Source organism: Nycticebus coucang, chromosome Y (genome assembly GCF_027406575.1).
Source record: "Nycticebus coucang isolate mNycCou1 chromosome Y, mNycCou1.pri, whole genome shotgun sequence".
In the NCBI taxonomy this organism is placed as follows: Eukaryota; Metazoa; Chordata; class Mammalia; order Primates; family Lorisidae; genus Nycticebus; species Nycticebus coucang.
The window spans coordinates 18,985,840-19,011,020 of record NC_069805.1 but is presented as its reverse complement, the minus strand read 5'-3'; the positions used below and the strand labels follow the sequence as shown (position 1 = coordinate 19,011,020).

The 25,181-nt window shown below is 36.9% G+C and overlaps 1 pseudogene; it reads right to left on the bottom strand.

The window, feature by feature from the left end:
* Positions 1-17,016: 17,016 nt before the first annotated feature.
* Positions 17,017-20,263, bottom strand: LOC128579020 (DDB1- and CUL4-associated factor 17-like; annotated as a pseudogene).
* Between the last annotated feature and the right edge of the window lie 4,918 nt (positions 20,264-25,181).

Genomic DNA, 25,181 nt, shown 5'->3' with positions numbered 1-25,181 from the left:
TATCCAAAATTGCCCAATGGGGGTTAAAATCTCAGGCAATTCTATTTCTGGAGGAAATCAAATTGCTCATGTTAATTAGAGTCTCCCGTATAAACTGAGAAGTATTCTGGCTGGGTGCACAAATATTAATAATTGAAATAAAATTACCAAATATGCAGTGATCATACTTATCTTTCTTTACTTTAGTTGGTTTATACACTTTGAATCAGTGAAAAAAATTGCAACACCTACTTTTTTCAGATTTCCATTTACCTGAATTATAGATGACATCCCTTCAAACCGAGTCCATATTTATCTTTTAAGGTGAGATTCTTTAATGTAGCACATTACTGGCCTGAGTTTTATATCCAGTCATCCAATATTTGCACCTTTATAGGGCAACTAAAACCATTCACATTAATTGAGGGTACTTATAAGCCTGTTATAATTTTGGTTGTGGATGGAGAGAGGGTAATTAATGGGACTATACCTATCATGCATCTTACAAAGGTACATGTGAAACATACCAAATCTATAATACAAATGTCTTAACACAATAACTAAGAAAATTTCAGGGAAGCTATGTTAACCAGTGTTAGGAAAATATGTCAAATGTTGCCCCATGATTGCATTAATGTACATAGCTATGATTTAATAATAAAAAAATAAAGAAAAATAAATCCTATTCCCACTGTAGAAGTTGAGTTTTGGTCAAAAATTTCTCAAAAAAAAAATTCTCACTGATCTTACTTTTGTGGTAAAAAATTGTGGTGGTCATTGTAGAGCATGGATGTGAGAATATCTTGGGGAGTTGGTTTAGTTATTGAAAATTTCTTCCACATGTGAATATAATTAATGTATTTTGTTTCTCCATCATAAAACAAGCTCAGTTTAACTGGATACAAGATCATGGGTTATTTTTTTTTTTCTTTTAGAAGATTAAATGCAGGTGACCGTCCTCTTCTAGCTTGAAGTGGATTCAGCTAAAAAATCTGCAGTAATTATAACATTCTTCCTTTTGTAGGTTAGGGTTTTCTTATGTCTTGCTGCTTGCAATATTTTCTTCTTCATGTTAACTGGAGAAGTTAATTATGTCTGGGAGATACTTTATTTGCATTGAGTCATACTGAGGTTCTTAAACCATCTACTATCTGAATTTCAGCATCACTTTTATGTTTGATGTTTGGTTCTATTAAATTATTTCTTGGAAACAGTATCTGTACCATTTGAAGCAACCTCATACATTTCAGGCATTGATATAAGTATACTATATATATATATATATATTTTTTGAATTATCCCAGAGCTCTCTGAGAGAAGGATCCATTTTTACTCTCCACTTCTCTTCCTCTTTGTACCTTTGGGAGCATTCCAAAGCTTTCTGTTCAGTGTCAGAAATCCTTTATTCTGCCTGCTCCATTCTGTTACTGAGTGATTCTACTGTATTTGTCATATTTTGGAAGGCTGCGACTTCTTTTCTCAATGTGTCAAAATCTTTGGTGACTTTGTCTTTGAATTCATTGAATTCTTGAGGAAATTTTTGAATTATTCCTAGAATTTGTAATCCCAATTTAACTTCCATGCTGTTAATCTTATTTGCCACCTAAATTCCAAATTTGATTTCTGATACCTCAGCCATTTCTTTATTAATTGGATCCCCTTATTTGGCTGGTTTGTCATTCCTTAGGGGATTTGATATATTCTGATAATTCATGTTACCAGAGTTTTTCCAATGATTCTGTCCCATGATTGGTTTTACTGTTTGACTAGATAAGCAGATTAGGTGAAATTAGATTGCAGGCTTCTGGGGTTTTAGTTCACCAACTCTTTCCCAATGAGTAGGGACTGTGACAACAGCTTTTCCTCTGCAGCTTTAAAAAGGACATGTACAGGGCGGCGCCTGTGGCTCAGTGAGTAGGGCGCCGGCCCCATATGCCAAGGGTGGTGGGTTCAAACCCAGCCCCGGCCAAACTGCAACAAAAACATAGCTGGGCGTTGTGGTGGGCGCCTGTAGTCCCAGCTGCTTGGGAGGCTGAGGCAAGAGAATCGCGGAAGCCCAAGAGTTAGAGGTTGCTGTGAGCCGTGTGATGCCACAGCACTCTACCTGAGGGTAGTACAGTGAGACTCTGTCTCTACAAAAAAAAAAAAAAAAAAGACAGTACTGTACAGTACTACATCGTGAGACTCTAAAGACCTGCTTGGTGTGGTTGGCCAAGGTGGTTCTTTCTTGTATTCCACTGATCTCTTTTCAATCCTACTGAATCAGAGACACCAGGTTGAAGTTTCTGCAGTGGTGAAATACAAGTAACAAAAACACCGCACTCCCAATAGCCAACAACTAGAAAAGGAAAATTAAACATTCCCACTACAAGAGAATGAGGGTACTACCTTAAAGGGTCTTTGGTTGATTTGTCCAGTTGAAGAGTTCCAAAACAATTGTCTGAATGATTACCCACTTTCGAGTTGGAGATTTGAAAACATCTCCTGAAACTAGATTGCAGGATTCTAACGGTAGCTCAAGTGTAGATCGCTTTGGTGCTCCAAGGTGTCAGAAACGCCAATCCAATAGAAAGTTTGGAACAAGGGGCTTATGCCTCTTTCCCCAACATACTACCTCTTCACCACCAGACTGCTAACCCCAATCTCTAGTAATTCCACTGCCAGTCTCTGTTAACCCAGTCTCTGTGGCCCTGTCTTTTCCAACAAGCAAATGTGCCAGGGATTTATTTTATTTTTCAAATAAAGCCACAATGTCTTATGAGGTGAGAGGCAGTTTAAAAATCTGTTCCCATGTAATGAATTTTCCTTAAGGAAAGTGGGTTAAGATCTAGGGAAAAGAAAAGCATTCACCCAGAAACCCTAAACCTAGCCCTGATTGCATTTCAGAAATGAATTCAATGAATCAATAGTTTAATGGGATAAAGAGAAATAATTTCAATAATGAGAAAAATTTATTTGAGAACAGATTTAATCCTTATCTATTTATGTATTGCCTCCAAAGTTTCAGCTATTCTGATAGGTGTTTCAATGCAGAAATGCGTTATTTTAAAAGAACCTAGACTCTATTGAAATGAAGGAAATATCTAGTATTTTAGAATCATGCCTTGATTTATTCTTCTACTTCACTTTATCATATGCAAGCAGTTAGATCAACTTTTCTCTTTTCCTTACTGTGTTTTAGGCTGTGGTCTAATGGTTTTTATCCTCCAAAAATTCACATGTTGAAATATAACCTTGAAAGTGACAGTGTTAATGAAGAAGATGTGATTAGTTTATGAGGACAATGCTTTTATGAATGAAATATATGTCCTTATAAAAGAGTCCAAAGAGAGACAGCTCACTCTTTCCCACATGTGAGATCACAGAAATATGCTATGTGTGAAATAGAAAGTGGGCCTTCACAAAACTCAAAATTACTCTTTATCTTAGACTTCTTAGTATCCAGAACTGGAAGAAATAAATTTCTGGCCAGGTGTGGTAGCTGAAATCTGTAATACTAACTTTATAGCAGGCTGAGACAGATACATTGCTTGAGCTCAAAGTTTCAGACAAGCCTGAGGAAGAGTGAGACTCTATCTCTTAAAAAAAATAGCCAAGCATTATGGTAGCACCTATAGTTTCACCTACTCAGGAAGCTGAGTCAAGAGGATCACTTGAGCCCACAAGTATGAGGTCGCTCTGAGATATAACACCATAGCACTTTATCCAGGGTGACAAAGTGAGGATCTGTTTCAAAAAGAAAAGAAAGAAAAAAATAAATAAAAGAAATTTCTGGAACAAGTCCATTTACATATTACTTGTAATAGCCTCCATTCATAAATGTGAGCTGTACATAAGTCGATGTTTCTAACTTGGTGACTGCCTGTACCAAAATTCCTAGTCAAGGCTCTGTTCAAGCACTACATTAACATAATCATATATGGTAAAGAGTCAAGTCACATACATTTGCTTCTCTTTCCCAGCAGAATTTGGAGAATATAAGATCAAGATAGTCTTCGTACATTAAACTGAAAATTTTCCTCAAAATGAACTTTTTTCCTCAAAATATTCCTTCTAGTTCTGTTGATGGTTATTGTTGTAAGTTCCTTGTCTAATTATTCATTGCCTATTACATGGTAAAATGTGTTGTTTCTGGAAACCTTTTTTTAAAGTTGCAAGTCAAATGAATAGGTGAGTCCTGTTTAATGTGTATGACAGACTCCCAACCAAGTTCCATACACTGATAATAAGTTGCCCTTGAGTCAGAAAATAATTCAGCATTTTTTATTGTGGTGAGATTAAAATGCAGATTATACTACAACTTTTACAAATTATATGAAACTTATTTATTATATATGAAGAGTATAAAAATATTGCTCTCAATTTGAGTTATATTCAAGTTCAAGTACAAAATTTTATTCTAGATATTACCTTGAAGAAAAAAAAGAAATTCTCCTTTTAAGTTGACAGACATTATCTTTGAACCTAATTTTACAGGCAGGTAGTGAACCCAGAATTTTCTTTTTATAAATATTATTTATCAAGTTATTCGATATCTGGATAAAATGGTAAAGTGGTTTTGATTTATCAGAGAATCATCACTTGCTAAATTCTACTGTCCACTAAAATGGCATGTTGTCTTTGACATTCTTCATTTTTGGAGACAACTTTAGAAATTTAACACATTTTTAAAAATATTTGACAAGTTTGTTTAGAGAACACAATATATGTCTTATCATGATCATTTCAGGAGAAAAACCACCTAAAGACTTTCATCTCCTCCCATTCTGAGGACTGTTTGCTTGCTTTACTTGCTGTGTCCTTGGCTGTGCAGAAGCTTTTTAGTTTGATCAAGTCCCAATAGGGTATTTTTGAAGCTGCTTCAATTGCCCAGGGGATCCTCCTCATAAAATGCTCACCCAGACCTATTTCTTCAAGGGTTTTCCCTGCACTCTCCTCTAGTATCTTTATAGTTTCATGTCTTAAGTTTAAATCTTTGATCCAGTGAGAGTCTGTCTTAGTTAATGGTGAAGGTGTGGGTCCAGTTTCAGTCCTCTACAGGTTGCCAGCCAGTTCACCCAGCACCATTTATTCAATAGGGAATATTTCCCCACTGAATGTTTTTAATTGGCTTGTCAAAGATTAAATAACAGTAAGTAGTTGTATTCATCTCTTGGTTCTCTATTCTGTTCCAGACATCTACTTCTCTGTTTTTGTGCCAATACCATGCTGTTTTGATCACGATCAATTTGTAGTATAGTTTGAGGTCTGGTAGCGTAATTCCTCCTGCTTTGTTTTAATATCTCAGTAATGTCTTGGCTATTCAAGGTTTTTTCTGATTCCATATAAAACAAAGTATTGTTTTCTCAATATATTTTTTTTTATTTTTTTAAATTTTTTTATTATTTTTTATGTATTTTTTTTTTTTTTATTGTTCGGGATTCAATGAGGGTACAATAAGCCAGGTTACACTGATTGCAATTGTTAGGTAAAGACCCTCTTGCAATCATATCTTGCCCCCATAAAGTGTGACACACACCAAGGCCCCACCCCCTCCCTCCGTCCCTTTTTCTCAAGACCTTTAAAGTATGACAGTGGAGCTTCAATAAGGATTTCATTGAAATTATATATTGCTTTGGGTAGTATGGACATTTTAACAATGTTGATTCTTTCCAGCCACGAGCATGGTATGTTTTTCCATTTGTTAATATTTTCAGCTATTTCTTTTTGTAGAGTTTCATAGTTCTCTTTATAGAGATCTTTCACGTCCTTTGTTAGATAAATTCCCAAATATTTCATCTTCTTTGGCATTACTGTGAAAGGGATACAGTCCTTAACCGTTTTTTCAACTTGACTATTGTTGGTATATATAAAGGCTACTAATTTATGAATGTTGATTTTGTAACCTTAGATGCTGCTGTATTCCTTGATCACTTCTAAGAGTTTTGTAGTAGAGTCCCTAGTGTTTTCCAGATATACTATCATATCATCTGCGAAGAGTGAAAGTTTGATATCTTCTGACCCTATTTGGATACCCTTGATCGCCTTTTCTTCCCTAATTGCAGTGGTGAAAGCTTCCATTACAATGTTAAAAAGCAATGGAGACAATGGGCAGCCTTTTCTGGTTCCTGATATGAGTGGAAATGATTCCAATTTAACTCCATTCAATATGATATTGGCTGTGGGTTTGCTGTAGATGGTCTCTATCAGTTTAAGAAATGTCCCTTCCTTACCAATTTTTTTAAGTGTTCTAATCATAAAGGGATGCAGGGTATTATCAAAGCTTTTTCTGCCTGGGTTTGAGAGAATCATATGGTCTTTGTTTTTTAATTTGTTTGTGTGCCTGATTACATTTATAGATTTTCGTATATTGAACCAGCCTTGAGACACTGGGATAAAACCGACATGGTCCTGATGTATAATTTGTTTGATGTGTTGCTAGATTCATTTTGTTAGTATCTTCTTCAATATTTTTGCATCTATATTTATTAGTGATATAGGTCTATAATTTTCTTTTCTTGTTGGGTCTTTTCCTGGTTTGGGGTTCAGGGTGATGTTTGCTTCATAGAACGTGTTAGTTAGTCTTTCTTCTTTTTCTACCTTTTGGAACAGGTTGAGTAATATAGGTACTAATTCCTCTATAAAAGTTTGGTAGAATTCTGACGTGAAAACGTCTTGTCCTGGGCTTTTCTTTTTAGGGAGATTTTGTATGGTTGATACTATTTCCGAACTTGATATAGGCCTGTTCATCATTTCCACTTGATTCTGGCTAAGTCTTGGAAGGTGACATGCTGCCAAATATTTGTCAATTTCCTTCAGATTTTCATATTTGTGAGAATACAGTTTCTTGTAATATTCATTAAGGATTTTTTGCATTTCTTGGAAATCTGTTGTTATTTCGTCTTTGTTATTTCTGATTGATGAGATTAGAGATTTTACTCTTTTTTTCCTGATTAGGTTGACCAAAGGTTTATCTATTTTATGGATCTTTTCAAAAAAACAGCTTTTTGATTTATTGATCTGTTGTATTATTCTTTTGTTTTCAATTTCATTTAATTCTGCTCTAATTTTGGTTATTTCTTTTCTTCTACTGGGTTTAGGTTTGGAATGTTATTCCCTGTCCAGTTGCTTGAGATGTCCCATTAAGTTGTTAACTACCTCTCTTTCCATTCTCTTGAGGAAGGCTTGCAGTTGTATAAATTTCCCACTCAGATATGCTTTTGCGGTGTCCCAGTGGTTATGACAGTTCGTGTCTTCATTGTTGTTTTGTTCCAAGAAATTGGCAATTTCTTTCTTAATCTCATCTCTGACCCAACTATCATTCACCATAAGGTTATTTAACTTCCATGTTTCTGTATGAGTATGCAGATCTGTGAAGTTAGTGAAAGATGCCCCATGATTATGTCAATGTACACAGCTATGATTTAATAAAAAAAAATACTTTCATCTCATGAATCAAGTTTAGCAGGGAGAATGATAATACTATCATCCCCAAATGAGAAAGGAAAGCAGAAAAGTAACACTATAAATAACAAACTGATACTTCTCAATAAGGCTAAATGATAAGTATGCAGATAATAAAAGTTACCGTGAAACATCATTTTTTCTCTCTCCTTCCCACCAGTTCCTATTAAGATGGTCTAGCTCTGTATGACATACTCCATATGTATTAATATTAGGAAATGGTCATAGTCAAAAGTGAAGGTTCACAGAAATATAACTTGATGCTCTTCCTTTATCTTTGCTATGTGTTCTCCAAAATATAATGGAAAAATCAGACATGTTTGAACATACTTGGGCATATTAATGGCTCTAACTTGGTTGTGGATTGTGGAAATTGGTGAGGTGTGTTTGTGCATGTCCGTTCCTATATGTTTGGAAGAATAAGGTAAATTTAAGAGGCCACAAGGCACATAATCTCACAAACATCAACATTTTATCTGTCTTATAAACTACTTACGATGCTGAACCCTTTTTAAAACTTTGTTTATTTATGAAAGCTACTTCTCTAGAAATTGAGTCTATGATAGGTAATTACTCATTGCATTACTGCACTCTTAACATCTTTGAAGGTTATGCCTCTGTGTGTGTGGTGGAGAAACAGGGTAAGCAATAAATCATGTTCTTTCCATGAATAAAATTGACAGAATTTTTTCTCAGATGAGTATAAATTATTTCACATGAAAGTAATGAAAATTATTGTTAAAATAAAAATCATTAATAGAGAGAACTGAAATTTAAAAAAAAGCATTTTCAATTCAGGCAGTTATTTAGGTTTTCATTTTTTTTTCATTTGTTTAGAGAATACGTATTTATTCACTCATTGTGAGTAGCATGTCTATCTTCTTCATAGTGAATGTTAGTGGTTGCCTTCAATGAACTAACAGTTCAGAAAGAATTAAGAATGAACTTTAAAAATGTAATACACAATACAAGGAAATACTCTAAGAAAGAAACACAATGCGTTTTATGAAAATTTAGAGAGAACTTTGAGTTGAAGGGCTCAGGAAAGTAATAACAGAGAAGGTAACTATGAGCACAATTCTAAGACATGGGTTGTATTTTCAGAAATGAATCCTAATTACAGGCTTTTCAGTTGATGGCAAATGGAAAGAGATTTGCTTGAAGGAGGTGATGGTTATTTACACTGGAAGCACATTGCATAAGTCTTGAAGGTCAGGCTAAGAAAATTAGTCACACATTTTTATATATTTAAGAGCATACTAAATATTATTCAGAAGTCACAGGTATCACCCATGCTGTTTTGTTTAGTGCAGCTTAAGGGACTTTTTTGAAATAAAATCTAATCAAATTGCTCATGTGTTTATTTTTCCTTCTGTTCTTGGTCAAAACTTACTCAAATATTAACATACCTACAAAGTCCTCATGATCTTAACGTATCTCACTTTCTCACTTTGCAGCTACCTTCCGATCTGCTTTCAACATTTCCTACAGGCAGGAGTTCTTGCCAGTATTTACAACATATCTTGCCATTTCCCACTTCTAGACCTCGTCATTGCCTTTCCTTCTTCGGAATATTCTTCCTGATAGACATCAACTGGCTTGCTCCTACTTATGCTTGAATGCATGTAAATATCACTTTTCTGATGTTCCTCATAGGTCCACAGTGATTCCTGTCTCCTACTCTCTGAACAAATTCTGTCCATCATCATTCAACAATTTATAATAATTAATTGACCCCATAAATAAAGACTAACATTTATTTAGCAATCATTATGAACCAGACACTATACTAACTGTTCAAAGAATGTTTAATGAATGGATGTGTGAATGAAGGAATACTATTATCAATGAAGTTATCTAAAAAACAGAAATTAACAACTCAGATTTCATGAAATCTTATGTTTACACCTGCTTTTTGTCCACAGTTTACAATAATATCTTGCAATATAACTGCTAGAATTTCTGGTTTGTCCCTTGATATATACAAAAACCATCAAAAAATTATGAGAAATTCCATTAATTATTCTAAGATATTACCTGAGAAAAAGCCAATATAATGAAATATTTGATATAATAGCCAAAATTTAGCAAGTGATTACCACATATAAAATATATGTAAATATGTAAAACATCTCTGTATTCCTATATATCTATGTAAGATATATGTACGTGTGTTTGTGCACGTGCACACGTACATTTATTAAATCTTCTCAACATCTGAGTGGGACTGATTTATTGTCACCCATATGTTACAAAAGGGAAAGTAAGACCCATGTAAGTTAACTAACATCTCCAAGGTCTGTGTGTAGGGTATTATAAAGCTAGGGTCAAGAAAGGACTCCCTTCTAGCTCCCTAGCCTTAAGTCTTTCCATAATGTGTTCCTACTGGGGCTCTTTCTCTGAACTAACAGCCTACTGCTATATAATTAGAACTTCTTTTTGTCCTCTGAAAAGAAATCCTCTTGGATAACATGTCTTCAGTAAATAGAATTGCCATAAAAATACTAGGTATGTAAACTTGAATTTCAGATGAACCCCAAACATTTGTGATTATTTAGTTATCAAATATTACACAAAACATGCAAAATTTATTTTTACGCAAAATTCAAATTCATCTGAGTATTCTGTATTTTATTTAATAAATATGTAAATCCTACTAAATAAAATCCAGTTCTTCTACTTCCTAAATTCCAGAGTGAAGAGACAACTTGTCCTCTTTTTCTGACACAGGCCTAACTCTCAGGCCTGTGTTTCCTACCTATCATCTCTCAACAAGTTATAGCTTATAAGGTTTAAAAAATCCTGGAAACTTCTTGGTTTAATTGTTTTTTCCCCACCTAGAGAACATTCTTCTGCATTTCCATGTCTACTTTTCACTATTTCAGTTCTGAGTATATAGTTCTTTGGGTAGTTGATGTTCAGTAAAGATTTGATTGCCAAATTGTATGTCTTTTTATAATTTGTTTCATAAGGTTGTGTTTAGGCAGCATATTTCTCTCATAGAAAAAGGAGTTTGTCAGGTGACTCAAGGTGGCAATTATCAGGAAGTCTCCTAGAAAAATGGGGAAAAACAAGCTGCATATTTTTTTCTAGGTTCTGTTGAATATTGGCAAGCCAATTGTACATACTTTGCATAGATGTTAAGCTCATCAAGCAGGAAGGGTCAGCAGAGTTGACCTAACGCCATCCCATATTAAATTCAGATAAACTATGAAGAGACTTACAAAATGAAAAGTGACTTCGATGAGAAAAGACAGGATTCTCAGTTAATATGCACAGCCATCATTTTGTTTAGTCAGAAAAAGGGCTATGGTGGAATTTCTACTTGAATGTGAACTCTCATCTTAATATATATAGCTGCCTGATATTTCTTCACTCATTTGTCCTTCTGGCATTGTAACTTACATGTCTCTGAAATGGTGAAAATAATATTGAGCTATCTATCTCACATAATTGCTTTAAGAATCAAAATTATGTAGGTGAGAGCCCTCTGTAAACTGTCAAGTGATATGTGAATAAAATGAGGTATAATTTATAGTCATATCTATGGCAAAAGGAGTGAAGTGGTGCCTTTAAGGTGGCCAATTTCTTCAGTGTTAATGCTGTCATTGATCCAGTCCATTTTCTGAGCCCTCTCTACCAGATTTGTGTTATTCTAAATAATAATAATAATAATAATAACACTAACAGCACAGCTACTCTGATGATCTGTAGTCATTTAAAATATTATAGAGTTTTTTTGTTTATTTGTTTTTGTTTTTTCTCTTTTCTAATAATAATGTAATAGTCTTAGCCTAATAACCAAATTCTAGTCTCGATATTGTCTGCCTTTTAACTATTCAATAATAGGGTTCAAGAGGTTACTTAGATGTTAGCAAAATACTAAAGTACTTAATGGATGTAATCTAGAAAGACAATATGTAAATGGAGAGCTTTTGTGAATGACTGAGTAGATAGTTGGCATAAACAGCCAAATAATTGTCAATTTTTATCAATATTCTGTTAATATAACAAAAAGTCATTTAAAAATAAAAAAAAATTCTTTTGCCAAATGTAGATTTATTTTAAAAATTTTTGAGCAAAATCAAAGATTGAGAAGAGTTTTTGAAAATCAGTGAAAACTGTCACCACAAATAATGAATATTTAAAAGAATAATAAAAAAATAACATTACATTATTTTTTAACTGAATAAATTGACATATGGGTAACATAACAACTTGTATTGTGTCCACTCCAAATAACTCAGTCAATGACACAGAGGTATCAGTACAGATTGAATGATTCATTTATTAAGGGAAGACTGGAGCTTGCTCAGGCCCACAGAGATTATTCATCTTTATTCAATGTATTATATACCCAAACTCATCAGAGAAGAATAAGTAAGAATACAGAACAAAAGCGCTAGTTGAGACTGCCATAAAAAATTTCTTTTCAGCATAAATATTACAAAGCACGTACACATCTTTTCTAAGTCTGGAACGTTTACCTTAAAGATAAAGTATAAGGATGCCAGGCTGTCTGTTCTGTACGCAGACCTCCCAAAAAGGTTAAATGAAGCTTTTATGTAACTTGAAGTTAAGGAATAAAGAACAATAATTCAGCTGCAGACAGGTGCTAAATCTTCAACTAGGACTTGGCATGAACTTCAGGGAATCATTTCTCAAGGACTTTTCAGCAAGCAGGGAGGAATTAACCCTTGCAACTCTGCTGTTTTAGTGAGCAGGGAGAATATGGCCAAAAATGGAATTTTCCCTTTCCAGGTTCTCATACCTCAAGGAGCAAATATGAGACAAAGCACAAAGGGGTGTTGAAAACCGTGCCCTTCAGTATTGACTTAAAGGAGAAATCATTTTCTGGGCCTGGAATATTCTCTAAGATGAGAATGTACTTGTTTGCATATTTATGCACTTTCATATTCTACTGGTAATCTACTTCTTAGTTATAAGCTAGAGTGATATAACAAAAGTCAATTTGAATTATATATTTACATAATTATTTTCATATGTATAGCTATTCAGGAATACAGTATATTTCTGTTTTTTTATATTGTTCAGTGATTTTTAGATACATTTGTAAAAGGTATAAAGTGAAGACTACAATAATAAAAATGATATGAGAGTAGGTGAGTTGTATGTGAATCTTTCCCCAATGACAGTAACCTTTTCAAAATCACTAGAAAATTTTATATAATCTTTTAATCATACAAGTGTACATAAATATACATACATATACATTTGCATGTATGCACATTAATTTGTGTGTATGTGTCTCTGTAATTTTTTTAATTCTTGTCTTTGTACACTTTTATTGTCTATCATTTGTTTTTCTGGCAATGATGACACTTTAAATTTATTTGAGGGGAAAGATAGAGATAGCTTATTGAATAAGACATAAATCCATCATATCTATTAGACAAGTTTACAAAAAATAATATCTACAATAAAATAGGCACATACAATTACAAAATGGAAGGTAGAAATGTTCTGACCACAAGTTTGGTTGTTTTCCTTGATAACCAGCAAATAAAGAAAACACAGTTTGATCCAAAAGAGGCTGCTAGAGTGAAGAAGAAATGTAGACATTTCTCCAGAGATACAATATTTTTCCAGTACTAAATTCAAAAGAAATGGGTTATACAGTCATTAACATAGAGATATTTTGATTAATATATAATAAATTGTTCTCAACAATGATGATATAGGAAGAAAACAAGAATTGGAATCTACATAGCTATTACTTCAAACTGCCGTTAGCAAACACAATGGGAATAAAAATATTCATTGGTGTGACAAAAGATGGGTCAAATCATGATCTTTATCAGGTGAGAGAAGCCAGGTTCCCATCAGTCTTCAGAAGACAGGCCCCCAAAAATCTGCTGTACATGCCCGAGTTTGGCTGTTACCATGGTCTCTCTGGGCCAAGCGGCAGTCAGCCTTCGAATGGCCCTTTTTTTTTGCAGAGAAGGCATGGACAGGATGGGGGTTAGGATCGGTGCAACATTGAACCTATTGGTCTTCTCCACTGCATTTGTAACATGGTCCACGTGGTTGAGTCATGAAGTGGCCTTTGGCCTTTAATGACTTAGTCAAGTCAGGAATTATGGCATTAGATACTCTGTTTGTAATGTTGTGAACTAGCATTTGATAATATTGGATTTGAGATTTTTTTATTTTCCCTTTGCAAAATATTATCTCTCTCTGTGTAAACCTTAAAGGGTATGCCTAAGATCACAGCCGGGGATGTTAGAGGTCCATGCTCCAAGTGATTTAATTTAAGATTGATGTCAGAGTAACTTTTTTTAAATAAATACATTATGAGAACTTTTTTTACCTATTGTTTTAAGATCTAAGTTACCATGTTTAACAAAATCCTTGGTAAGGCATTGGAGGAAAGCTGAAGTATTTTAGACTTACCTTGTATGACTTCTCGTAATTTATCATAATTGATAACCTTTTTGGCAGACGTTCTAATTTGCAAATAGTGTCGGTAATAAAAACATCTCTACTTTATGTCCCAGAATTATTATTATAATTCCAATTTGGTTGTGAGTTAGGGACCATGGTGTCACCTATAGGATACTCATTGTTTGACGTGTGAAATTAATTTGCTGCCTTTTTTAATATCTCCCAAACTCACTTGCATTTGTTAGAGGTTAGGGTATTGGCAAAAATGGTAAAAAAAAAAAAAAAAAGTTAGGTAAATTGATAGGACATAGAGTTCTGGAAGTGTTTCTTGTAGCATCCAGTGGTGGATGAGAGAAAATAAGGAAGAACTCTGAGGGCTTGTTGGAGTGAGGAGTAAGGAGACAAGATTAGATTGGTTTACAGGGAAGTAGGAGGGATAGAGAGTGGAAGCAACTGTGTGCTTGAGAAAGTAACTGAGTATGGTGGGCCGGAACAAGATTTATTCTTGTCTGCTATCTGAATTTCAGAATCTCTTGGCATGTTTGAAAATTCTCTTTCATAATTCATGGAGAAGGGCCTCTGTGCCTTGTGAGGCCACTTCATCAGATTCAGGGATTCCAATGAGGCAGATATTAGCCTTCTTCAAATTATCCCAGAGCTCTCTGAGAGAATGATCTATTTTTGTTCTCCATTTCTCTTCCTCTTTGAGATTTTGTGACCGTTCAAAGGCTTTGTCTTCAATGTCAGAAATCCTTTCTTCTGCTTGCTCCACTCTATTACTGAGGGATTCTTCTGTATTTTTCAGATTTTTGAGTGCTACAAATTTTTGCTTCAGTGCGTCAAAATCTTTGGTGGTTTTGTCTTTAAATTTGTTAAATTCTTGAGGCAACTTTTGAATTTCTCCTCAAATTTCTAATTCTGACTTTTAAAATGCTCCTCGAATTTCTAATTCCATATTTTCCTCCATTCTATTAATCTTGTTTGCAATCCAAAGTCTGAATTCGATTTTTGACATCTCGGCCAGCTGTTTATGAATGGAATTTTCAGTTACATCTGCCATATTTTTCCTTTGGGGGGGTACATCTATTCTGGTCATTCATGTTACCAAATTTTTTCTGCTGATTCCACACAATGATTGTTTTACACCATTCAATTTTTCCCCTGGAGCTTTGTTGAGAACCTGTACAGTGTTATGTCCTGAGAAACTGGGGACCTGTTTGGTGTTGTGAAGCTAAGTGATTCTGTCTTATTTTCAGCTAATCTCCGTTCAACCTTAGTGAAACAGTTACTCTGGGTTGAAGTCTCAGCTATGGAGAAATACCAGCAATTAAGTCACCCCTCTCCCCACAGGCAACAAATGGAAAAGAAATATCAAACCTTTCTACAACCACATACCCAGGCCACCACTTGAATAGTCCTCAGGCAATTTGTTCAGTTCAAAAGGTCTAAGTCAATTGTCTCAGTCACCAACTTTCTCAGGTGGGAGAGTTTAAAAGGTCTCTGGCAACTGGATCTCCGGTGTCTGGTGACAACTCAGATATGACTTATGCCAGTGCTTTGTGGAGTCAGAAGGACCCACCCAGCAAATAGATTAGTCTGGGAAGGTTGATACCACCTTCCCCACCTTGCATCTATGTCACACCCAGTCACTCTCAGCCCCACATAGCTGTGACCCAGTTGCCTGTAGTGAACAGATACTCCAGGGGTTTGCACCTGCCTAAATCATAAGGAAATCTATTTCTGCTCAGCCAGGCCACTGTGCTCTGCTCTATCCAGCAGAGGGAAGAGAGGCCTGAAAAACCTCGGGTGCTTGATGGAGGATTGGGGGTGTTTACTCAGTTCCAGCCTCACCCCTGATGGATGTTACTGACAGAACAGAAGATAGCAACTTTGAGGGAATTTGTTTCTGCCCCTGCTAAATTCCCCTGCAGAATAGAAGCTGTTGGAGTTCCCAGAGCCTGCGCTTCAGGCCCTGTTTTTGCTCCTGCAGCTTTGTATTCGGTTAGCTGTCAGTTCTAGCCTTCTGCCTTCCTTTGTCTAGAGGCTGACAATCCCCTGAAGGCCAGGTGCATCTTAGGCTCAGTAAAGTGGTTCTCTCCATCAGCCCCACCCTGGGAACTTCCTGGCTCTGCTCATGGATTTTTAGTCCCCGTGCTCCACCCATGCGGGTATTCACAGGCCTGCATTTCTTTCCCAGATCTGTTCCATGGTGGTTGCCACCGGAAAAGATGCCTGGCCTCCTCTGGTTGCCCAGAAAGACAGGGAGTTGGCTTCAGAATATTTGGGAGTGAGCCCTATTGTTGATAAAAATGGCTGCTGCTCTACGCCTTGGGGGACCACTGATCCAGTGTGGTTCCCTCTCTGCCGACTATCCTCACCTCACTCCCATGCCCAGAAGCAGCACTAACCATCTGAAGTCTAGGCCCTGTCCACACCCCTAAAAAAATCACCCAAGAATCTAAACTCCTGGGGGACAGGCCTTCAGACCTCAGAGTGAGAGTGGAGGGGAGTGCTGGGAACTCATAATTACAAGTAAAGAATATATACAGTTCTATACTTTTTTTTTTTTTTGTAGAGACAGAGTCTCAATTTACCGCCTTCAGTAGAGTGCCATGATGTCACAGGACTCACAGCAACATCTAGCTCTTGTGCTTCCGTGATTCTCCTGCCTCAGCCTCCTAAGCAGCTGGGATTATGGTGCCCACCACAACGCTCGGCTATTTTTTGGTTGCAGTTCAGCCAGGGCTGGGTTTGAACCCACCCCCCTTGGTATATGGGGCCGGCACCTGAGCCACAGGCACCACCCCAGGAGAATACCGTGGCAACCTAGTAGAGGAGGTAGGTCCAGTTTTTAGAGGGTCTTTCCCGTGGAGTTTAGTGGGAGAACCATTGAACTCTGCTCACTTGTTTGTGGGGCACTCTGAGCCGTTCTCATGGAGGAGGGGACTCATCCACTTGGTGATAGATTTTGCACCATTTTTTTGTATACTTGGGGTCACAGCTCCCTCAGCGGGGTTGATGTGCCTTCTTCACCTTTCTCTCTTGGTGCAGCTCTAATCCACCCAGGTTACTTGCTAAATTTTTATTTTTGAACTATCCTTCTGGATGAGAGCCTCTGTGGAAAGCTGTCTTCAGTCAGTCATCTTGTCTCTGCCCTCCAACCCCAAAATTTCTAATACAAATTTACTATTAAAAAGTCTGATTCTTCAGATTTTCCAAAGTATTGTCTTTTAGGGCACAAATATGAAAAATTCCTCTTTGTTTCTTTTTTATTGGGTGTGATGATATAGTGCCAAGGATGGCCTTCAATCTGAAAAGCATTCTCTAGTGATTACACCTAAAAGAGCAGTGGTGGTGGGTCTGTTCAGTTCTGGCTTGGAAATTATAGAGTCTGACAAGTCCCAAGCTGTACATTGAAATCCAGCAGACAAGGTAGCATCACTAATATTCCCAAAAATCTGGGGGAAATGGCATATATCACCTTTTTGTTGATCTCCAGAATCCCTACAAGGGAAAAAAGTAGAACTCGAAGCACTGCAAAATCAACAAAATAGGTTGTTGAATGCCTGCCAGGCCACTGCTGAGCTTTTGTTCAGAGCTCAATTGACTGCAATGACTTCTTGAGAAGTGTCCCAGCTCAGGTATCTGAATTTGCAATAAGAAGCAAAATATATTTTCTCAAGAATCTTTCCTGTAGTTGCTAATATATGAAGTAGCCAATTATGAGCAGTTAGTGCTACGAGTGAAGACTTATAATCTGAAAGATAGGGAAGTATGTCCCCCTGCTGACACAACACTGATAATTGTCAAAATATATTCTTCCTCTCTCATAGGCTATAGGTAACTTGGAAAGAGTTATCTAAATAATCTTAAATTTAGTACTTCCCTGGCACACCAATGCCTGCAGGATGCTTATGTTCATCCTCTGCACAATGCTTGCATTGCGTGAGAAGCAGCCCAGTGTCTGAAGATACAGCCAGTGACACACCAACTTTATTTTTTTTATGTTTACATGGATGGAGCTGGAAAATATTCTTCTTAGTAAAGTATCTCAGGAATGGAAAAAAAAAGTATCCAATGTACTCAGTACTACTGTGAAACAAATTTATAATAATTCACACTTGCATATTAAAAATGAAACACAATTTTATCCTAGGATGAAAATCGGAAAGGGAGGGAGAGGGGAGAGGATGGAGTCAGAGGGGGTAGGAGATAGCAGGGGGAACACACCTATAAAGCACATTGCAAATACAAGTGGAATCTATAATGTGTAGAATATAAATGTCCTAATGCTATAATTAGGTAAATGAGGTGAAAACTGTGTTGATTACTATGATGTAAGCACTCCAATTTTTACAAAGAATCAACACATTGAAAGTGACATAAATGTATTTATGATCTATGTACAAAAGACATAATAAAATATATTAAAATAAAAATAATCAATAGTAATTAAGACAAAATTAAGACAAAATAATAAACACTGGAAGTAAATAAAAATAGAAAAATAGAATTTAGAATATCAAATTGTGACATTTACATAAAATCCAAATGCTTGACTAAGACATGTTTTAGGAATACAATTTTCCTAAGAGGAATAATTTCTTTAGTTGACATCTAATCTAGAGCTAAAATTTCAAAAGTATAAACTTGGAAAAAGTAATAATGAGGGGTCACTACCCATTCAATGGTATTCTCTGTTTATATATTGTGACAGTGTCTCATTTTGATAGCCACGGTTGAGTGTTCTGGTATTATAACTCACAGCACTCTTCATGTTTTGTCAAAAAATGAACATATTCCCTCAGCTGGTAGTCATAACACCTGCATAACATCTGGCCATTTTTTTTTTATTTTTCACAGATGGGAATCTCACTATTTCTTATACTGGTTTCCAATTCAGCAGCTCAGACAATCCGACTGACTGGGTTTCCCAAAGATGGAAGGCATTAAGCAACATCACTGGCCCCAAATGATAGTTTGAAAACTATCCCTACTTCAAAGTATGAAACATTGACTCACACCTGTAATCATAGTGCTCTGGGAGGCATAAGAGATAGGTGCAATTAATTTGGCACTGTGGGAGACACTTGGACTACCGCATTCTCAGGTGGCCGAGACAATTAGATCTCTTGAGCGCTTGGAACACCTATTTGTCAAAGTAGTAGGGCGCTGGCCCCGTATAATGGATGTAGCATGTTCAAACATGGGCTCCAGCCAAAATGCTGCAAAATAAATAAATAAATAAATAAAATATTTTAAGCCCAAGAATTTGAGATTGCATTAGCCATTAATACATTAGCGTACTCTATTCAGGAGAAGGAGTAGACACTGTCTGTACGAAAATGAAAATGACAACTTCAGTAGGATGGAACAATGTACCTTCCATATCCAGTCACAGAAGCCAGTTTGTGAGCATGGAAATAGGATTGAATGTCTCTCAGGTGTAAGTACGACCTGGGTACTTCTTGTGCTGTGTGACTTTTTATTACTCCATGTTTTGGAAAGTATTCCCAAGTATCTTCATTTAAATAAGTATGTCATCCTTAGCAAGAATACACTTCTGTTCTTCTTAGTATAGACACAGAATTGTACAGCTAGCATACCAATCTAATTATAGAGCATTGTGTTCTCCCACACACAAAGAACATTTATACCTCCCAACAGCCACTTTGGTGTTCCAATTCACCCTTCCTTCAACCCCCTACTACTAGCACAGAATTGGCCTTGTCTTCATGTTTTTATTTATTTTTAATTTTTTTATTAAGTCAGACCTGTGTACATTAATGTTATTATGGGACACAATGAGCTGGTTTTATATAACATTTGAAATATTTTTATGAAACTGTTTAACATAGCCTTCACAACATTTTCTTAGTTATTATTTTAAGAAATTTATACTTTACACTTAGTAGTGGGGAAGGAGGCATGAAACTTCCTAGATTAATTCATGCCTTGATGTTTTTTTCGGAGTTCAGTAATACTCTTTGTGGTGTTTTATAACTGGCCTTTTTCTTATATCATAATGATTTTTAAGGTTCATTCCTATTGAAACATAAATATGAACTTCACTACTTTTTATTGTTGAAAAATATTGCATCCTATAAATATAGCACATTATATGTACCCAGTGATCTGTGAATCCCATTAGTAGTGCTTAAGATGTTCCATTTTCATCTAAGACTTTAAATTTTTTTTTCAACAAGTTATGTTGCCTCTGCCATAAGCCTATTCTGTGTCTATTGAAAAGACTATGTGGTTTTTCTTATTAATTTTATTAAGGTTATGTGCTATATTAGTTGATTTTCACATACGGAGCTACACTGGCAATCCTGGTAATAAATATCATTTGGGATACACGCATAAAATATATTGTATTCTACCAAACTTTTTCTGCAACTATGTAGTATTTTTATTAGAGATTTCATACTGCCATTTCGCCCTTTGTCCAAGAAAAATACATTGGTACCACCATAGCTCAAGGAAATGCAAGCTGCTAATATTAAGTGATCCTCCTGACGTTATAGTTCTCAGCAGCTGAGAGTACATGCCATTGCCAAAAATTGCTGGGGACATTTGCACTTATGTTTAGGATACTTGTGGTTTTATTAAGTTGCTCATTCTTCTCTGAAACCCCTTAGCTTCTAGGAAACTTTCTTACTCAGCCTGAGAAATTGCTGTAGTTATAGGTGTGAGCTATGGTGCTCATCCATGCTTATGTTTGGTCAAGGTTTTTCTCTATTTCCCTCATAGACAAGAGCTTGTATTTAAAATATAACAATTCTATTCAAACATAATTTACACACTTCAAAAACACCAATTTTAAGTACAGAGTTCAAGACTACATATTTAGGGATCACTGGTATAGTTTATTACTAGGTAAGTTTCCATTAAAGTATAGAGGAAGAGTTAGTAAAAATAAAAAAAAAAGAATGGATATTGCAAGACAATGAGAGACAGAATTGCAGAGAAAAAGCATAAATTTGGGGAGGATGAAGGGAATGATGAGGGAAGGAAATAAAGAAAAAATGAAAAAAAATTGTTGGCTCACACCAGTACTCCTAGCACTCTGGCAGGCTGAGATGAGTGGAGTTCTTGAATGAGGGGGTGCTGAGAATGGAGAGAGTAATTGTAACACACAGTCTCTAAAAAGAAGTAAATAATTATCTAGGTATGTGACAAGTAACAGTATTCATAGGCACATGGGAGTCTGAGGTAGGAGGTTTGCCTGAATCCTGGAGTTTGAGGTTGCTATGATCAAGTCTGAGACCCAAAGTGACTAGCCTGGACTATACATGGAAACAGTATTTCAAAAATATCCATACACACACCCATACACAATCCAACCAAGTAATATTTTCATCATCTAAAAAGTCCAGAATTATCTTGATCATTCAAGCAAAGTAGACAAGCTTAGGACCTGTGAAGCTTTGATTAAATGGAGGCTGTAGCCAGGCATAATAAATGTGAAAACTTCACTGAAACAGATGTTTTGGGGTCTGTGTCAAAGAGGTCCGTGAAATAGCGATGGAAGGTCGGTGCCTGTTTTTCAGTGGTTAGGTATCTGGGACCATTAAGAAAGGGTGATGAGTTTGACCTTTGCCCAGCCAAAGTGCAACAAAAAATAGCCAGGTGTTGGGGTGGGCATCTGTAGTTCTAGCTACTCAGGAGGTTGAGGTAAATGAATCACTGTAGCTGGGGAGTTTGTGTTTACTGTGAGTTGTGATGCCATGGTACTGTACTGAGCCAGACAATGTTAAACTCTGCTTCAAAGGGAAAAAAATAGTGGCCTTTTAAATGACCACGTGCAGTTTTGTCAACAATGATACAGCTTTACTCACACTGCCTTACAATATCTCAACTGTTGTGTCAGCCTAGTGCCTGGAATCTCAACCATCAACAGAGACAATAATGCACAAAATGGAAATCGCTTCTGGTTCAGGTATGTACAGCTAAGAATATTTCCAGTTCAAACACTTGAGGGACACCAGGTAAAATGAGCAGAAAAGGGGCGGCGTCTGTGACTCAGTGAGTAGGGCGCCAGCCCCATATGCCGAGGGTGGCAGGTTCAAACCGAGCCCCGGCCAAACTGCAACAAAAAAAATAGCCGGGCGTTGTGGGGTGTGCCTGTAGTCCCAGCTGCTAGGGAGGCTGAGGCAAGAGAATCGCGTAAGCTCCAGAGTTAGAGGTTGCTGTGAGCCGTGTGACGCCACGGCACTCTATCCGAGGGTGGTACAGTGAGACTCTGTCTCTACAAAAAAAAAAAAAAAAAAGCAGAAAAGAACACTTAGTATTTTTGAGCAGAAACCTGGATCCCAAGTGATAACAGGATGAAGTCACTACATGATCACAGTGGATGACATCACAATGTGTGTTGTCCAGGTTTACCATGTTTATGCTTAACCTTATTTCTGCTAGACATGTGTGGTTGCTGTCTGGGTTTTCATTGATTTCAAACTGTCACATAGAGTGTAGTTTTGTTCTAGACACGTAATTCCTGCTACCTAATTTTGTTTGTATCTTTTGCCAAGGGATTGACACAACCCCTCCTTTTCTTTTCAAGTCATGGATTTTTTAAGCAAGTTGAAGAGTGTGGTTTATACCCAGTGCTGCCATGAAATGGTAAAGACCATGAACCAGAGTCCAAAGATCAGACAGTGATTTCACAGAACTGAGAGGTATGTCACACAATTATAACTTGTAATTTTTGTGATATTTGTCTACTTTCTCTAGAATAAACTTGTTTGGGATGGTAGTAGTCTTACTGAACGTCCTCTATTAAAATCTGGTAAGGCAATGTGTCTAATAGTGTACTTCATACCTGCTGTTATTTGTGAGGATCATGGGAAATATCAGACTTTCTGGAAAGTTCCAACATTCCTTACCTATTGTCCAGGTGTGTCCAAACTTTTTGCTTCTTTGCCACATAAGAAGTAGAAGAGGTTTTCTGGGCCACACAGTGAATACACAATCACCAATGAAACATTCTTAGCAAAAAAGAGTACCAAGGATAATTGTGGTGATATCTGCCACTATTGATAAGCAAAAAAATCCTGACATAATCCCTATGTGTCACTGAGGCCTGAAAATTGGGCACTCCTCACAGCCCCAAGTAAGGCCATTTCTTAATTAGAGTTTAATACATTTTGCCACACATGACTACTATATTTGGATATACTTGGAGGCCTAGGTAGCCTGAGCCTCTAAGTCCATGTGTTGGAGCCAAGGCTGAGCCACAACAATACAGACTGCATTCTGATCTCCCACCCTGTTTTCACTGAATTAGAAATATTAAAGTGGCCAAGGGCTTAGGATCTCTTCACCATAAGAGTTGCATTTTGCCTTGTGGTAGGCTGATGCCATGACACTCTAGCCTGGGCAACAGAGTGAGGGCCTGTCTCAAGAAAAATAATAAGGGAGGGCGGCGCCTGTGGCCTAGTCAGTAGGGCGCTGGCCCCATATGTCGAAGGTGGCGGGTTCAAACCCAGCCCTGGTCAAACTGCAACAAAAAAAATAGCCGGGCCTTGTGGTGGGCACCTGTAGTCCCAGCTGCTCGGGAGGCTGAGGCAAGAGAATCGCGGAAGCCCAAGAGTTAGAGGTTGCTGTGAGCTGTGTGACGCCACAGCACTCTACCCGAGGGCGGTACTGTGAGACTCTGTCTCTACAAAAAAAAAAAAAAAAAAAGAAAGAAAGAAAGAAAAATAATAAGGGAAAGAAGAAAAGAATAAAATATGGTAGGCACACTTTTGAAGAGAAAAATACAAGGAGAGGTCTATAGGCATACATACTAGAGAACTACATAAAAGAGGAGATTTACTGTGGCCCCTGGTGGGGAGAGCAAAACAAGGCAAGAAAGTGGGTAAATAATTGTTTTGTTAGGACATTGCCATTTGATCTGATGGGTAGGAGTTGTCCACAGTCATCTTGTCCTTGTCCTCTGACTGATAGTGGCAAGGGACACCAAGAGATTAATGGACCCCAAAAGAAAGGATGGACTGTGTACTCTGGATATTTTAGGGTGATATGAAAAGTCTGATTCAAGTCAAGAACTCATTAAGTGGGCAGTTCAAAGTGATTATAAGAATCTAAGATATCAAAAGGTTAGCGTTATGTAAAACCAAATGGCTTGACTAATACAGGCTTCAGGAACAGAATTTATCTATTTGAGAATAACTTCAGTAGTTGAAATCTAATTTAGGGATAAAATTTCATCTCTAGGTCTGTTGCTAAAAGTAAAAATGAGAGGTAATTTGCTTACCAGTGTGTTTCTCAGTTTATGTATTGAGATAGAGTCTCACTTTTTTTCACTCAGTGGAGTGCCCTCAGATTATACCTGACATCAATCTTCAATTGTTGTGATCAAGTTAATCTATTCCCTCAGCTGGGAATACAGTGACCAGCCATTTTTGTGTTCCTCAGAGATAGGGATCTCAATAGTGCTCAGGCTGGGCTCCAATTCAGAAACTCAGACCATTTAACTGGTTGTGCCTCCCTGTGGTACTAATTGTTGTACACTCAGCCACCTGTAAGAAATACTCAGACCCCACTTCAGGTATAAATTATGTGATGATTTATTACACCTGTGCAGGGGACTTTGCTGACTTACTATACCTGTGATTGAGACTGCTGCCCAAAGGCATACAGCCTAGAAATGAGGAGCAGATTGATTTTTATACCATTTTTGTGCTGTGTTGCCAGGCTGGCAGGCAAGCAGAGAAGCAGAACATGGTGATTAGTTGGCTGAGTGGGAAGCTTGGAGCAAGGTCACAGTGAGTTGAGTCAAGGGGTTACATTGTGGTGGTTGGCACCAAGACAAACTTAGCTTGGGAAACTTTGCTGTAGTAAGTTTCACCATTGTTTTGTATGTGGCTAAGAGCTTTTGAGAACTCAGGGAACTTCCTTATTCTATTCTGAAAAGTGTTCCCAGATTTTTCTGGGACTGGGGGATGTTTGAGATGTTCAGGGACTCAGGCTGAGACAGGGGACTTTAGGTGTCCTTTCACTTGCTATTACATCCCAAAGATTCAAGGTGACAGTTATGAATCCCCACCACTGATCACAAATCATGGTTTAAAAAATATCCCAACTTCAAGGTCTAAAGTGGTGTGGCTCTCACCTCTAATTCTTACACTCTAGGAAGCAGACGTGGGTGATCCAAAGAAAATGTGCAGTGTGGTGGTCACCTGGACTCCTAGATGGTCAGGAGGCTGAGGCAATAAGATCTGTTGAGCCCAGGACTTTAAGATTATGATCAGGTATAATGATGTCACAGCACTCTACCCAGGAGAAAGAAGTCACATTGTGTCTAACAAAAAAAGAAAATGACAACTTTGGTAAATGGAAAAATGTGCCTT